At 39.1% G+C, this 16242-nt stretch overlaps 1 pseudogene across 1 annotated transcript in view; it reads left to right on the top strand.

The window, feature by feature from the left end:
* Positions 1–7225: 7225 nt before the first annotated feature.
* Positions 7226–16242, top strand: part of LOC128585572 (nucleolar protein 56-like) — a 28833-nt pseudogene continuing 19816 nt past the window's right edge. The window contains exon 1 of the transcript XR_008380063.1: positions 7226–8954. The product of XR_008380063.1 is annotated as a nucleolar protein 56-like (transcript). The remainder of the gene's footprint in view (positions 8955–16242) is intronic.

Below are 16242 nucleotides of genomic sequence, written 5' to 3'. Positions count from 1 at the left end.
GCGCAGCTCCAACTCCCCAGCTGAGATGTCACTTCTTCCAGAAGTCCTTCTGACTGTCTGACTGGAACCCTTCCCATGGTCCCCATCTTCATTCTTCTCTTTTCAGGCCATACCACATCCCAGGTCTAGTTCACTAAACTGTGAACTCTGAGGCTGGGCACGGTGACGCAGGCTTGTAATCCTAGCACTCTGGGAGGCCGAGGTGGGTATGGGTTGCTTCAGCTCAGGAGTTTGAGATTAGCCTGAGCAAGAATGAGACCCTGTCTTTACTAAACAGGAAAATTAGCCAGATGTGGGGGTGCACGCCTGTAGTTACTTGGGAGGCTGAGGCAAGAGGATCACTTGAGCTCAAGAGTTTGAGGTTTGTGAGCTGTAATGCCACAGAACTCTACCCAAGGTGACACAGTGAGACTTTGTCTCATAGAAAATAAATAAATAAATAAATAAATAAAATAAAAGAGAAGGGGAAAGATGTAAGCTCTGTAAAGACAGAAAGGAAACAGATTTGTCTTATCTCTCCCTGTTGCAGTGCCTGGCGTTATTGGCTCCTGCTGTTTGTGGGACAGAATTGAACTGATGCTTGTAAAATTCCTAGTGCAAGTGCAGCCTGTGGTGGGCCGTGTCCTGTCCTTGTTTTTTCTTTAACACATTACTACTCTGGTGGCTGATGAACATCCAATAACTATTTGCTCACTCGGCTGGATTTCTCTTCTCACCGAGCGAGGCACATTTCTGCATAAAAGTTCTTCCTGTTTGCCTCTCAAACAGCCTTGTTCCTAGCTTTCTTCACTGTGTTTCCCTTTATGCTTGTTTCTGTGTTGTGTTGTCTCACCAATTTTATGTGTACTAAGAAGTAAACCGGCCTTCTGCGTGCTTGTGTATTCCAGGGGACGGGGCACTCCAGTCCCAGCACTCACCATTATTTCCCCATCTCCTCTGACGCTGTGTTTTCCTGCCCTCTGCTCCTGGAGATCTGCATTTCTGTGTATCAGGCCTTATGTCTGGTTTCCAATACTAATACTCCCAGTGACCAACTTCTTTAGCTCGTCCCAGGTCATTATCACTGGGACTGGCTTGCTGGATTACCCAGATGTGGGTTCACAGAGAAAGAGTGTGGAGGAAAGAGAAGGAAAAAGTGACTTCAGAACCTGAAAATTCTTCGTATGATAAGTGCAGGGGAAAGTGGGTAGCAGGTGTTGTGATTAGCATTAAGAATTAGGTGCCAGGGGCACCTGCAGCTTGGCCAAATAGCACTGAGAGTGGAAATGTGGGCCAACCACCACGACCAGCCCTACCTCACTGCTCCCCTGTGGACAGCCCTTCTTTGGATTAGGAAGGGCTAAGTGAATATTGCCAGTCTGACTACCTAGCTAGGCAGTCTGTTCTCATGCCTTTGACTATTTTGGTTGTTTTCAAAAATATACAGGGCGTCCCAAAAGTTCCCATAAGGAAAATGGGAAAATTTTATACAATACAGAATTTTAAAAAATACTTTCTATACGTTGGCATCTTCTTTGTAAAAAATTTTTAATGAATATTTTGTAAATAAAGATACATTTAGCTACAATTCCCCATTTTCCCCTATGGATGGTGACTTTAGGAGTGAATTTTGGGACACTCTGTATTACTTTAAAGGTTGTAACTAATAAGTTCCTTCAATCAAGGGGGATTCTGATTTATTTACACCTGAAAAAGAACCCAAGGGGGAAAATATCAAGGTTCCCTACCAAAAAATGAAGGCAAGAAATAGGAAAATATAATAGATCTCTTACCTAAAGGCACAGTCCACATTATCCCAAGGTTGCCACAGGTGTGAGGGCCTGGAGATGAATAATGAGGAGAGAGAAGTTTTCAGGAGATGAGAGACATCCATGGCATACTTGAAGGTGATCACAGACTTAGAGCGAAAGTGCAATTCTCCCAGTATTGGGTATGAATTGGCAGGAGGCCTATTATCTTGCAAAGTCTCACAGCAGCTCTAGGTTGGGCTTAGACAACTTCCTTGTTACTCCGTTGTGTTAAGCAGCATTGTGCATTAACGTCGTACAGTGCCTTGTCCATATTCCCTGTCTACCAACTAGTGGTCATGCACTAACTGCTTATAAAATCAAAGCACATTTTTCTCCCTAAATTATTCTAACTAAAATGTGGAATAGAATATCACTAAAAGAGCTTACCTAAAATAGATGACAATTGGAACCAGTTCTCTCTGAGCTTCCACTGTCTGAATTAAGGGTGAGGTAGACGTCATGAAGCATACTGTTGTCTTCTCAGCTCAAATTTATTCAGTCAACAAATAATTCGTAATGTGCCAGGTAAGGGCATGGAAGTGGGCAAGCTAGACCTTTTGGAAAAGAAAGACATTAATGAAACAAACACACTAGTCTATGTTTATAAATGAGGGTGTGAACTTGGAGGGAAAGGTGCTATGTGTGCACATACCCCTGAAGAGGATAAGAAAGAGGGTGCTGATGTCACAGCAAGGCCAAGCCCCAGATGGGACAGGCTGGGCCCTTATAAGACCTACATCTACTGATTATTATTATTATTATTGTTTGCTGCAAAATTAGAAGAGAATGAAGATGAAATGAATTGCTGAAAACTTGATTGGACAGTAAGAATTTTATTAGACTCCAGGCAATATTCTTTTGCTCAATAAACCTGCTAGTAATCCTTTCCTTGGGTCACTGAGCGTTCACCTTAAACTGATGTGACTTTGGCTCCAAATCTGTGAGGCTGAGGCATGTTAAAGATTCATCTCTGGAGAAAAACTAACTTTACAAAGCCTCTACAGAATATCAGATGATATTAAATTGCTTCCTGTTTGTTAGGAATAACATTTAATGCATTACAATGAGCACTAGCAATAAAAAATTGATGAAAATAATAGTGTAAATAAAAATATCTAATTAAGAGTGGCTATAAATACGTATTTTGACTCTTCAATGCGATTTTTAAGATGTTTTCAATAAATCCTCAGGAAATTAGATTTCCAATTTTATGGCCAAATTATACAGTTTAAATATATATAAGTGATGAACTATTTTGTTTAAATTCCAGAGTTTATACAACTTTACTATAAATTGAAGTAGTCATCTAGAATTTTTCATACCTAAAAACGGACATGAGAAAGTTAATTTGAAGTCTAAAATAGATTATTTTATGATCATATTCTCATAGAATTTTAGAGCTTTAATTTGGAAGTATTTGTGCTTATAATTAATTGTTATGCCATGTTGATTTTCATGTAAAAACTTCACTTTCTCTTTCTGCTGATCTGAGACCCCCATGCCTACCATGTCTTCACTATTTTCCTGTCCTTTACGCTCATCTGTGTAAATTGATTTTGAACTTCAAACTGTTAATGCAGGAATCGGTTTCCTACCAATTCCTAGCTATGGCAGAAGAATGAATTTAATAGAGAACATACTACAGGGTGTCAAAATTTGCCTCTAGAGCGGCCATACATAGAGAAATGGGAAGTTGTAGCTAAATGTACCTTTCTTTACAAAATAGTCTCTGCATGTTGGCCACCTCTTTGTAAAATTATCCCATTATTAGTGAGGATACTGTCCTTCATAATTCCCAGCATTCAGATGACTAATTTCTTTTAGACTTAAGTCCTGAAAAGTTTGATTTTCTTTGGGAATTGGTGCTTTTCTTCTGATGAATAATGTGGGAAAACAATGGAACTGATGGTACTTCCATTTATACCTTGGATTACAAGTAATATAGAAACTGTTTACAAACCAACCATTGTTACTCTGTTGGACATTTTGGCCTGCAAATTGTGGGTCTTATTTTTTCCCTCTGATTTCTAACAATGTATTCTGATTTTTATCTTTCTTAGTGTTTATTTTTACTTTATTCTTTTATGGTATATATTCCTTTTAAAGTCACCTCAGAAACTTTGTTATTTAGGAAAGATTATTAATCAATCAGAAAGCTAGGTTAGGAGTTTCTAATCATTCTCTGAACTCCCATTTTCTGACACCATTTCTTACAAATGGTCAGGCTTTATGTGTTTTCGGATCAGTATGTCAGGAGGGGGAGGCTAGGAAGAAAAAGTTGGATTTCCTTGAAGTTGGCTTCTCCTGACACCTCCTGCTGTTTAAAGAGGCAGCTCATTTGTCTCTGAGCCAAACTGCTGGGATCCTCAGAATCATTTCTCGTTCTCTTGGAAGTAAAGGGACTCAGGTTTGAAAGAGGCAATTTATCTCTCATAGAGAAGCAAAAAAGACATAACCACTTTAGTTATAAAATCTTGAAAATTTTTAGGATTATTTTATTTTCCTGTTTCTACAGATAACTGAATTTACAAAGTATGTTTTGTTTGAAGATCAGATGAGATTCGTTTTCATAGTTTCATATCTTCTGTCACGTTCCAGGTTTTACAACATAAAAAACACAGCAACTAAAAGTATATTGGATTAAGTGATGCATGCCAAATTTCAGCAGAGTGGAGGTCTCCTTGCCCGTGGAGGTCTCCACTCAACCTCGAATCTCTTTCCTTGGACTCTCCCACCCCTCCATTCCTAGACTGCACAGTGTCAAGTAGCAAATAAAAATCACTATGGTAGGTTGAAAAGAGACTACAGAAAAAAGGAGAAAGTTTTATATTTTTGTAACCTTGATGGTGTTTTTTTGCTCCCCAAACAAGAGGGCTTGCATTTTCATTTTTCTCTGTGCCCCCAAATTATGCAGCTGGCCAGGCCTGGGAACCTAAAAGAAAAGTGTCTCTAGCTTCATTCTAGGAGTACTAAGTCAGAATGTGCATGTCCAGTATTTCTAGGTAATTCACGTGCACATTAAAGTTCGAAAGTACAGATCTAGATGTGAATTGTCCACATGTGTCACTGGAGCACTTGAAACGTGGAGCGCCCAAATTGAGATGTGTACTAAGTGTAACGTACACATCAGATCGTGAAGATTTTGTACAAAGAAAAAGTAATATGTTTCATTGATAGTTTCATATTGGTTAATTAAAAAATAATAGCATTTGGGGTATATTAAGTTAAATAAATATATTATTAAATGTAATTTTCCATTTCTTTTTGTGCCTCTTATTATACTTGTGTTGAACCGTATTGAATAGACCCCTTTTCTACTTATTTTTTCATCTATACTTATTATCTTCTGTCCCATTCTTTCAGGAATAGTTGAAGTGATAAATAAATTAAAATGGCAAATTAATTCAACATAATGTACCAGCATCAACCTAGCAATTCATCATGTGACCATTTCTAGGTTCTCAATTTTAACTGGGATCTTTAACACCTTATTCTATTGCCACATTCTTTAAGTTTAGCTGACATCAGTGTCCCCTGGAGGGCTTGTTAAAACACATATCAGACCCCAAGTATCTGACTCAGTCTAAGGCAGGACCCAAGAAGTTCATTTCCAGCAAGTTCCCAGCTAATGCTCATTGGGGACTCACACTGTGAGAACCACAGTTCTCACAGCTCTCAACTGTGACTTCATATCAGCATCATCTGATCACCTGGGTAGCTTCAAAAAATTACCTGTGAGTGCCTAAGCCCACCTCCCAGAGACTGTAATTTATTTTAAGATATAGCTTGGGGAAGAACATTTTACAAAGCTCCCTGGGTGACCCTATCATGCAGGAGGGTTGTAAATAGATAATTCAAAAGCAATAATAAGTGGGAATTACAGGTTTTGGACAAGGCCAGAGTAGAGATGCTTTCTTTTTTCTTTTTCTTTGAGGGTTTGAAGGGTGAACTGTATGTTCAATCTTCCCCATAACCTTGGTGGGATAAGTAAGGTGATTTGCACTGTTTTAATTTTACCGACAGTGGAGCTGAGGTTTAGGAAAATACAATGATTTGCCCTCATTGCACAGAAAGATAATGAGGGCTCATTACTCTCTTCTACTTACTTTCAAACGTCCCTGATAAGCCCGTGATGTGCAGAAGGTGAAGACCTGGGCACTTCAGGGCTCTTTCTTGTCTGGGCCTGTGTGGTTCCCACCCTCTTGACAGCTCTTGAAATACATGTCTTTGTGTGTGTTCTGGGCACAGCTATCTGACTGACTTCAGGGAAGTTTGGTATCAAATGAAATTATACTTTTTTACTTGCAAGTCTGTTGTGTTTGTCAAGAAGATGCATCTTAGAAATAATTTAATCTCTCGTGTTTGCCTTCAACCATAGGAAAATAGGAATATCAATTTATTTTAATGATGAGTCATAGGCTCAGCATAGCCCTTGATTTGACTCACTCACTTAGTGTGTGACTCATGTGTTGTTGAATTTATATTGTTTGAAGATGGATTCCTATGGCTTCTGGAGGTGCTGCATTTCCTTCCTAATGTTTGAAAACCATTGCTATGGTTTATAAAAATCAAAATGGCAATGCAAATGGTTAATGCACATTGCTATAGCATGTACGTATACTCTAACTTTGGCATCGAGAAAAAGGCTATGGTTCTTAGGGTTACAACAGTTAAGGTTTACTTAAGGTCATGTGAGCCCTGGGAGATGTTGTTATTGATCATCTCGACTAGATCAATAACAAATGTGTTTTGTTTCTCAAAAAATGTGATTGATATACATGGACAACCATCCCTAGAATGTGGATTTTGAGTTGTTGCTCAACAGTCTGGATAAATTTGAATGACAATTCATTTCTCCCTGCTTTTTTTGACACCTGTCATTCTCAAGGTGACTCTGAAGATTAAGAATGTAAGCATTTTTTGGTTGTTCAAATTTCTTAAGTTTATTCCTTTTTTTTTTTTTTTGAGACAGAGTCTCATTATGTCACCCTAGGAAGAGTGCCATGGCATCATAGATCACAGCAACCTCTAACTCTTGTACTTAAGTGATTCTCTTGCCTCAGTCTCCCAAGTAGCTGGGACTACAGTGCCCACCACAACACCCAGCTATTTTTTTTTGTTGTTAATTATCATTGTTGCTTACCAGGCCCTAGCTGGGTTCAAACCCGCCATGTGGCTGGCGCCCTAACTACTGAGCTATGGGCACTGAACCTTAAATTTATTTCTTGAGTTTGGCTTTGATAATAAGGGTTATACTAATTTTCAGTGTTTAAGGACTTTTTCATTATTTCCCCTTCTCCCTTATATTAATACTAAGTTCTATGTTTCCTGGTTCTAAATTTAATATCACAGCATCCCATTGCCTTCCATTCTTTCTGGCAGAGGTGAGGTGGAGACTTTTTTTTTTTTTTTTTAGAAAGAGTCTCACTGAGTGTGAGCGGAGCAAGGAGGGGGCACCATGGTATTGTTGCACGTGCTGTTCGAGCACGTGGTTGGCTACGCACTGCTGGCGCTGAAGGAGGTGGAGGAGATCAGTCTGCTGCTGCCGCAGGTAGAGGAGTCTGTGCTCAACCTGGGCGAATTCCACAACATTGTTTGTCCAGTGGCCTTTTGTCCCTTTGCTTCATCTCAGGTTGCCTTGGAAAATGCCAATGCAGTGTCTGAAGGTGTTGTTCATGAGGATCTGCGTCTGCTCTTGGAGACCCATCTGCCATTCGAAAAGAAGAAAGTACTCTTGGGGGTTGGGGATCCCAAGATTGGTGCTGCAATACAAGAGGAGTTAGGGTACAACTGCCAGACTGGAGGTGTGATAGCTGAGGTCCTGCGAGGAGTTTGTTTGCACTTCCATAATCTGGTGAAGGGTCTGAATGATCGGTCAGCTTGCAAAGCCCAATTGGGGCTGAGACACAGCTATTCTCGTACCAAAGTTAAGTTTAATGTGAACCGGGTGGACAATATGATCATCCAGTCCATTAGTCTCCTGGATCAGCAGGATAAAGACATTAATACCTTCTCTACGCATGTCTGGGAGTGGTATGGATATCACTTTTCAGAACTGGTGAAGATCATCAACAACAATGCCACATACTGCCATGTTGCCCAGTTTATTGGAAACTGAAGGGGGCTGAATGAGGAAAAGCTGGAGAAGCTGGAGGAATTAATGATGGATGGAGCCAAAGCTAAGGCTATTCTAGATGCCTCACGGTCCTCCATGGGTATGGACATATCTGCCATTGACTTGATAAACATCGAGAGCTACTCCAGCTGTGGGGTGTCTTTGTCAGAGTACTGCCAGAGCCTCCACACATACCTGCACTTGAAGATGAGCCAAGTAGCCCCCAGCCTGTCAGCCATAATTGGAGAAGTGGTAGGTGCATGTCTCATCGCTCATGCTGGCAGCCTCACCAACTGGCCAAGTATCTAGCATCCACAGTGCAGATCCTTTGGGCTGAAAAGGCCCTGTTCAGAGCCCTGAAGACAAGGGGTAACACACCAAAATATGGACTTGTTTTCCACTCCATCTTCATTGGCTAAGCAGCTGCCAAGAACAAAGGCCGAATCTCCCGATACCTGGCAAACAAATGCAGTATTGCCTCATGAATCGATTGTTTTTCTGAGATACCCATGAGCGTATTTGGGGAGAAGCTTTGGGAACAAGTTGAGGAGTGGCTGTCCTCCTATGAGATTGGAGAGATTCCACAAAAGAATCTGGATGTCATGAAGGAAGCAATGGTTCATGTAGAGGAAGTGGCTGCTGAGATCTCTAGGAAACTGGAGAAACAGGAGAAGAAATGCTTGAAAAAGGAAAAGAAATGACTGGCTGCACTTGCCTTTGCTTCTTCAGAAAACAGCAGTAGCACTCAGCAGGAGTGTGAGGATACAGTGGAAAAACCCAAAAAGACAAAAAAGCAAAAGCCCCAGGAGGTTCCTCAGGAGAATGGAATGGAAGATCACCCATCTAGCCCTGTCTCTAAACCCAAGAAAAAGAAATCTTTTTCCAAGGAAGAGTTGGTTAGTAGTGATCTTGAGGAGAACACTAGCATTATAAGTCCTCCCAAGAAGATGAAAGCTTCACCCAAGGAGGAAACAGTAGTTAGTGATCCTGAAGAGGCAGGCAAGAGTGTGTCTAAGAAAAAGAGGAAATTCTTCTCTAAGGAGGAGATGGTCAAATGGATCATTCTCTCAGAGAGCTCTGGGATAATTCGAAGAAGGTTAATATCCACCTCATTGGAATCCCTGAAAGTGATGAAGTAATTTCACAAGGCAAAGAGACCCTTCTCCATGAAATTATGAAAGAGAATTTTCTAGACATGCCAAGAAATTCTGAAATTCAGATAGCGGACAGTTTCAAAACCCCAGCATGACTCAATCCAAATAAGACATCCCCCAAGCATATTATAATTAACTTCACTAAAGTTAATATGAAGGAGAAAATTCTGAAAGGGACCCGATGTAAGAAATCCATTACCTACAAAGGAAAGAATATTAAATTGACTGCATATCTCTCTGCTGAAACTTTTTAAGCCAGAAGAGGGTGGTCATCGACTTTTAATCTCCTAAAGCAAAATAACTTTCGACCCCGGATCCTGTATCCAGCTAAACTGAGTTTCATTTATGATGGAGAAATTAAGTACTTTAATGACATTCATATGTTGAAGAAATTTGCCATAACCAAACCAGCTCTTCAGGGTATTCTCAGACCTATCCTCCATAATGACTAGCCCAATCCTCTACCACAAAAGTAAATTCACTCAAAAACTTTTGATCAAACTCCAACTTCCACAGTGGTGAAAGGATTAAAAGTGTCCACTGGACTTTTGAAAAACTCAAAACCCCAAATTTTACCAGACTTATCAATATTCTCCATTAATGTGAATGGCTTAAACCGTCCTCTAAAGAGGCATAGGTTAGCTGACTGGATACAAAAACTCAGGCCAGATATTTGCTGCATACAATAGTCACATCTTACCTTAAAAGATAAATATAGCCTCAGGGTGAAAGGATGGTCCTCCATATTTCGGGAAAATGGTAATCAGAAAAAAGCAGGTGTTGCAATTCTATTTGCAGATACAATAGGCTTTAAACCAACAAAAGTAAGGAAGGATAAGAATGGTCACTTCATATTTGTTAATGGTAATACTCAATATGATGAGATTTCAATTATTAATACCCAACCAGAATGCACCTCAATTTATAAGAGAAACTCTAACAGACATGAGCAACTTGATTTCCTCCAGCTCCATAATAGTTGGAGATTTCAACACTCCATTGTCAGTGTTGGATAGATCCTCCAATAAGAAGCTGAGGAAAGAAATTTTAGATTTAAACCTAACCACCCAGCATTTGGATTTAGCAGATATCTATAGAACATTTCATCCCAACAAAACTGCAAACACATACTTCTCATCAGCCCACGGAACATACTCCAAAATCGATCACATTTTAGGTCACAAGTCTAACATCAGTAAATTTAAAGGAATAGAAATTATTCCTTGCATCTTCTCAGACCACCATGGAATAAAAGTTGAACTCGGTAACAACAGGAATCTGCATACTCATACAAAAACATGGAAGTTAAATAACCTTATGCTGAATGATAGCTGGGTCAGAGATGAGATTAAGAAGGAAATTGCCAAATTTTTGAAACAAAATGACAATGAAGACATGAATTATCAGAACCTCTGGGACACCGCAAAGGCAGTTCTAAAAGGGAAATTTATAGCACTGCAAGCCTTTCTCAAGAGAACGGAAAGAGAGGAAGATAACAACTTAATGGGATATTTCAAGCAACTGGAAAAGGAAGAACATTCCAACCCCAAACCCAGTAGAAAAAAAGAAATAACCACAATTAGAGCAGAATTAAATGAAATTGAAAACAAAAAAATTATACAACAGATCAATAAATCAAAAAGTTGGTGTTTAGAAAAGGTCAATAAAATAGATAAACCTTTGGCTAACATAACCAGGAAAAAAAGAGTAAAATCTCTAATCTCATCAATCAGAAACGACAAAGACAAAATAACAACAGACTCCTCAGAAATTCAAAAAATCCTTAATGAATATTACAAGAAACTTTATTCTCAGAAATATGAAAATCTGAAGGAAATTGACCAATACTTGGAAGCACATCACCTTCCAAGACTTAGCCAGAATCAGGTGGAAATGTTGAACAGGCCCATATCAAGTTCTGAAATAGCATCAACCATACAAAATCTCCCTAAAAAGAAAAGCCTGGGACCAGGTGGCTTCACATCAGAATTCTACCAAACCTTTAAAGAGGAATTAGTACCTGTGTTACTCAACCTGTTCCAAAATGTAGAAAAAGAAGGAAGACTACCCAACATGTTCTATGAAGCAAACAACACCCTGATCCCCAAACCAGGAAAAGACCCAACAAGAAAAGAAAATTATAGACCAATATCACTAATGAATATAGATGCAAAAATATTCAACAATATCCTAACAAACAGAATCCAGCAACACATCAAGCAAATTATACATCATGACCAAGTCAGTTTTATCCCAGGGTCTCAAGGCTGGTTCAATATACGTAAATCAATAAGTATAATTCAGCACATAAACAAATTAAAAAACAAAGACCATATGATTCTCTCAATCGATGCAGAAAAAGCTTTTGATAATATCCAGCATCCCTTCATGATCAGAACACTTAAGAAAATTGGTAGAGAAGGGACATTTCTTAAACTGATAGAGGCCATCTACAGCAAACCCACAGCCAATATCGTATTGAATGGAGTTAAATTGAAATCATTACCGCTCAGATCAGGAACCTGACAAGGCTGCCCATTGTCTCCATTGCTCTTTAACATTGTAATGGAAGTTTTAGCCACTGCAATTAGAAAAGAAGAGGCGATCAAGGGTATCCGTATAGGGTCAGAAGAGATCAAACTTTTGCTCTTTGCAGTTGATATGATTGTATATCTGGAAAACACCAGGGATTCTACTACAAAACTCTTAGAAGTGACCAAGGAATACAGCAGCATCTCAGGTTACAAAATCAACATTCATAAATCAGTAGCCTTTATATATACCAACAACAGTCAAGTTGAAAAAACAGTTAAGGACTCTATCCCATTCACAGTAGTGCCAAAGAAGATGAAATATTTGGGAATTTATCTAACAAAGGACGTGAAAGATCTCTATAAAGAGAACTATGAAACTCTAAGAAAAGAAATAGCTGAAAATATTAACAAATGGAAAAACATACCATGCTCATGGCTGGGAAGACTCAACATAGTTAAAATGTCTATACTACCCAAAGCAATATATAATTTCAATGCAATCCCTATTAAAGCTCCACTGTCATACTTTAAAGATCTGGAAAAAACAATACTTCGTTTTATATGGAATCAGAAAAAACCTCGAATAGCCAAAACATTACTCAGAAATAAAAACAAAGCAGGAGGAATCACGCTACCAGACCTCAGACTATACTATAAATCGATAGTGATCAAAACAGCATGGTACTGGCACAAAAACAGAGAAGTAGATGTGTGGAACAGAATAGAGAACCAAGAGATAAATCCAGCTACTTACCGTTATTTGATCTTTGACAAGCCAATTAAAAACATTCAGTGGGGAAAAGATTCCCTATTTAACAAATGGTTTTGGGTGAACTGGCTGGCGACCTGTAGAAGACTGAAACTGGACTCACACCTTTCACCATTAACTAAGATAGACTCTCACTGGATTAAAGATTTAAACTTAAGACATGAAACTGTAAAAATACTAGAAGAGAGTACAGGGAAAACCCTTGAAGAAATCAATCTGGGCGAGTATTTTATGAGGAGGACCCCCCCAGGCAATTGAAGCAACTTCAAAAATACACTACTGGGACATGATCAAACTAAAAATCTTCTGCACAGCCAAGAACACAGTAAGTAAAGCAAGCAAACAGCCCTCAGAATGGGAGAAGATATTTGCAGGTTATGTCTCTGACAAAAGTTTAATAACCAGAATCCACAGAGAATGCAAATGTATAAGTAAGAAAAGAACAAGTGATCCCATCGCAGCCTGGGCAAGGGACTTGAAGAGAAACTTCTCTGAAGAAGACAGGTGCACGGCCTACAGACATATGAAAACATGCTCATCATCTTTAATCATCAGAGAAATGCAAATCAAAAGTACTTTGAGATATCATCTAACTCCAGTAATATTAGCCCATATCACAAAATCCCAAGACCAGAGATGTTGGCGTGGATGTGGAGAAAAGGGAACACTTCTACACTGCTGGTGGGAATGCAAATTAATACATTCTTTTTGGAAAGATGTTTGGAGAACCCTTAGAGATCTAAAAATAGATCTGCCATTCAATCCTATAATTCCTCTACTGGGCATATACCCAAAAGACCAAAAATCACAATATAACAAAGACATCTGTACCAGAATGTTTATTGCAGCCCAATTCATAATTGCTAAGTCATGGAAAAAGCCCAAGTGCCCATTGATCCACGAATGGATTAATAAATTGTGGTATATATACACCATGGAATATTATGCAACCTTAAAGAAAGATGGAGACTTTACCTCTTTCATGTTTACATGGATGGAGCTGGAACATATTCTTCTTAGTAAAGTATCTCAAGAATGGAAAAAAAAGTATCCAATGTACTCAGCCCTACTATGAAACTAATTTATGGCTTTCACATGAAAGCTATAACCCAGTTATAACCTAAGAGTAGGGGGACAGGGAATGGGGGGGGAGGGAGAAGGTAGGCGGAGGGAGGGTGATTGGTTTACACCTGTGGTGCATCTTACAAGGGTACATGTGAAACTTAGTAAATGTGGAATGTAAATATCTTAGCACAATAACTGAGAAAATGCCAGGAAGGCTACGTAACCAGTGTGATAAAAATGTGTCAAACGGTCTATAAAACCAGTATGGTGGTGCCCCATGATCGCATTAATGTACACAGCTATGATTTAATAAAAAAAAAAAAGAGTCTCACTATGTCACCCTCATTAGGGTGCTGTGGCGTCATAGCTCATGGCAACCTCTAACTCTTGGGCTTAAGGGATTGTCTTGCCTCAGCCTCCCAAGTAGCTGGGACTACAGGTGCCCACCACAATGCCTAGCTATTTTTTTGTTGCAGTTTCATTGTCGTTTAGCAGGCCCAGTCCAGGTTCAAACCCACCTGCCTCCATGTAAGTGGCTGGAACCCTAACCACTGAGCTACAGCAGCGGAGCCAGAGACTTTTTTTTTTTTTTTTTTTTTAATTTTTTTATTAAATCATAAGTGTATACAATGATATGATTATGGGGCATCATACACTCACTTCATAAACCATTTGACACATTTTTATCCCAGTGGTTAACATAGCCTTTCCGGCGTTATCTCAGTTACTGTGCCAAAACATTTATATTCTACATTTACCAAGTTTCGCAAATACCCCTGTAATATGCACCACAGGTGTGATCCCACCGATTCCCCTCCCTCTACCCACCCCCCCCTTTCCCACTTCCCCCTATAGTTAAGTTGTAGCTGGGTTATAGCTTTCATGTGAGAGTCCCAAATTAGTTTCATAGTAGGGCTGTGTACATTGGATATTTTTTCTTCCATTCTTGGGATACTTTACTAAGAAGAATATGTTCCAGCTCCATCCATGTAAACATGAAAGAGGTAAAGTCTCCATCTTTCTTTAAGGCTGCATAGTATTCCATGGTATACATATACCACAATTTATTAATCCATTCGTGGATCGATGGGCACTTCGGCTTTTTCCATGACTTAGCAATTATGAATTGGGCTGCAATAAACATTCTGGTACAAATATCTTTGTTATGTTGTGATTTTTGGTCTTCTGGGTATATGCCCAGCAGAGGAATTACAGGATTGAATGGCAGATCTATTTTTAGATCTCTGAGTGTTCTCCATATATCCCTCCAAAAGGAATGTATTAATTTGCATTCCCACCAGCAGTGCAGAAGTGTTCCCTTTTCTCCGCATCCACGCCAACATCTCTGGTCTTGAGATTTTGTGATATAGGCTAGTCTCATTGGAGTTAGATGATATCTCAAAGTAGTTTTGATTTGCATTTCTCTGATGATTAAAGATGATGAGCATTTTTTCATATGTCTGAAGGCCGTGCGCCTGTCTTCTTCAGAGAAGTTTCTCTTCAAATCCCTTGCCCAGCCTGTGATGGGATCCCTTGTTTTTTTCTTGCTGATGCGTTTGAGTTCTCTGTGGATTCTGGTTATTAAACCTTTGTCAGAGTTATACCCTGCAAATATCTTCTCCCATTCTGAGGGCTGTCTGCTTGCTCTGCTTACTGTGTTCTTAGCTGTGCAGAAGCTTTTTAGTTTGATCAAGTCCCAGTAGTGTATTTTTGAAGCTGCTTCAATTGCCCGGGGGGTTCTCCTCATGAAATACTCACCCAGACCAATTTCTTCAAGGGTTTTCCCTGCATTCTCCTCTAGTATTTTTATAGTTTCATGTCTTAAGTTTAAATCTTTAATCCAATGAGAGTCTATCTTAGTTAATGGTGAAAGGTGTGGGTCTAATTTCAGTCTTCTGCAGGTTGCCAGCCAGTTCACCCAGCACCATTTGTTAAATAGGGAATCTTTTCCCCACTGAATGTTTTTAATTGGCTTGTCAAAAATCAAATAGCGGTAAGTAGCTGGATTCATCTCTTGGTTCTCTATTCTATTCCAGATATCTACTTCTCTGTTTTTGTGCCAATACCATGCTGTTTTGATCACTATCGATTTGTAGTAAAGTCTGAGGTCTGGTAGTGTGATTCCTCCTGTTTTGTTTTTATTTCTGAGTAATGTCTTGGCTATTCGAGGTTTTTTCTGATTCCATATAAAACGAAGTAATGTTTTTTCAAGATCTTTAAAATATGACAGTGGAGCTTTAATAGGGAGTGCGTTGAAAGTATATATTGCTTTGGGTAGTATGGACATTTTGATAATGTTGATTCTTCCTAGCCATGAGCATGGTATGTTTTTCCATTTGTTAACATTTTCAGCTATTTCTTTTCTTAGAGTTTCATAGTTCTCTTTATAGAGATCTTTCACGTCTTTTGTTAGGTAAATTCCCAAATATTTCATCTTCTTTGGCACTACTGTGAATGGGATAGAGTCCTTAACTGCTTTTTCAATTTGACTGTTGTTGGTGTATATAAAGGCTACCGATTTATGAATGTTGATTTTGTAACCTGAGACGCTGCTGTATTCCTTGATCACTTCTAGGAGTTTTGTAGTAGAGTCCCTAGTGTTTTCCAGATACACAATCATATCATCTGCGAAGAGCGAGAGTTTGATCTCTTCTGACCCTATATGGATACCCTTGATCGCCTTTTCTTCCCTAATTGCGGTGGCTAAAACTTCCATTACAATGTTGAAAAGCAATGGAGACAATGGGCAGCCTTGTCTGGTTCCTGATCTGAGTGGAAATGATTCCAATTTAACTCCATTCAATATGATATTGGC

Source organism: Nycticebus coucang, chromosome 5 (assembly GCF_027406575.1).
Source record: "Nycticebus coucang isolate mNycCou1 chromosome 5, mNycCou1.pri, whole genome shotgun sequence".
In the NCBI taxonomy this organism is placed as follows: domain Eukaryota; kingdom Metazoa; phylum Chordata; class Mammalia; order Primates; family Lorisidae; genus Nycticebus; species Nycticebus coucang.
Note: the sequence above shows the minus strand (reverse complement) of the source record. Positions and strands in the feature narration are given on the sequence as shown.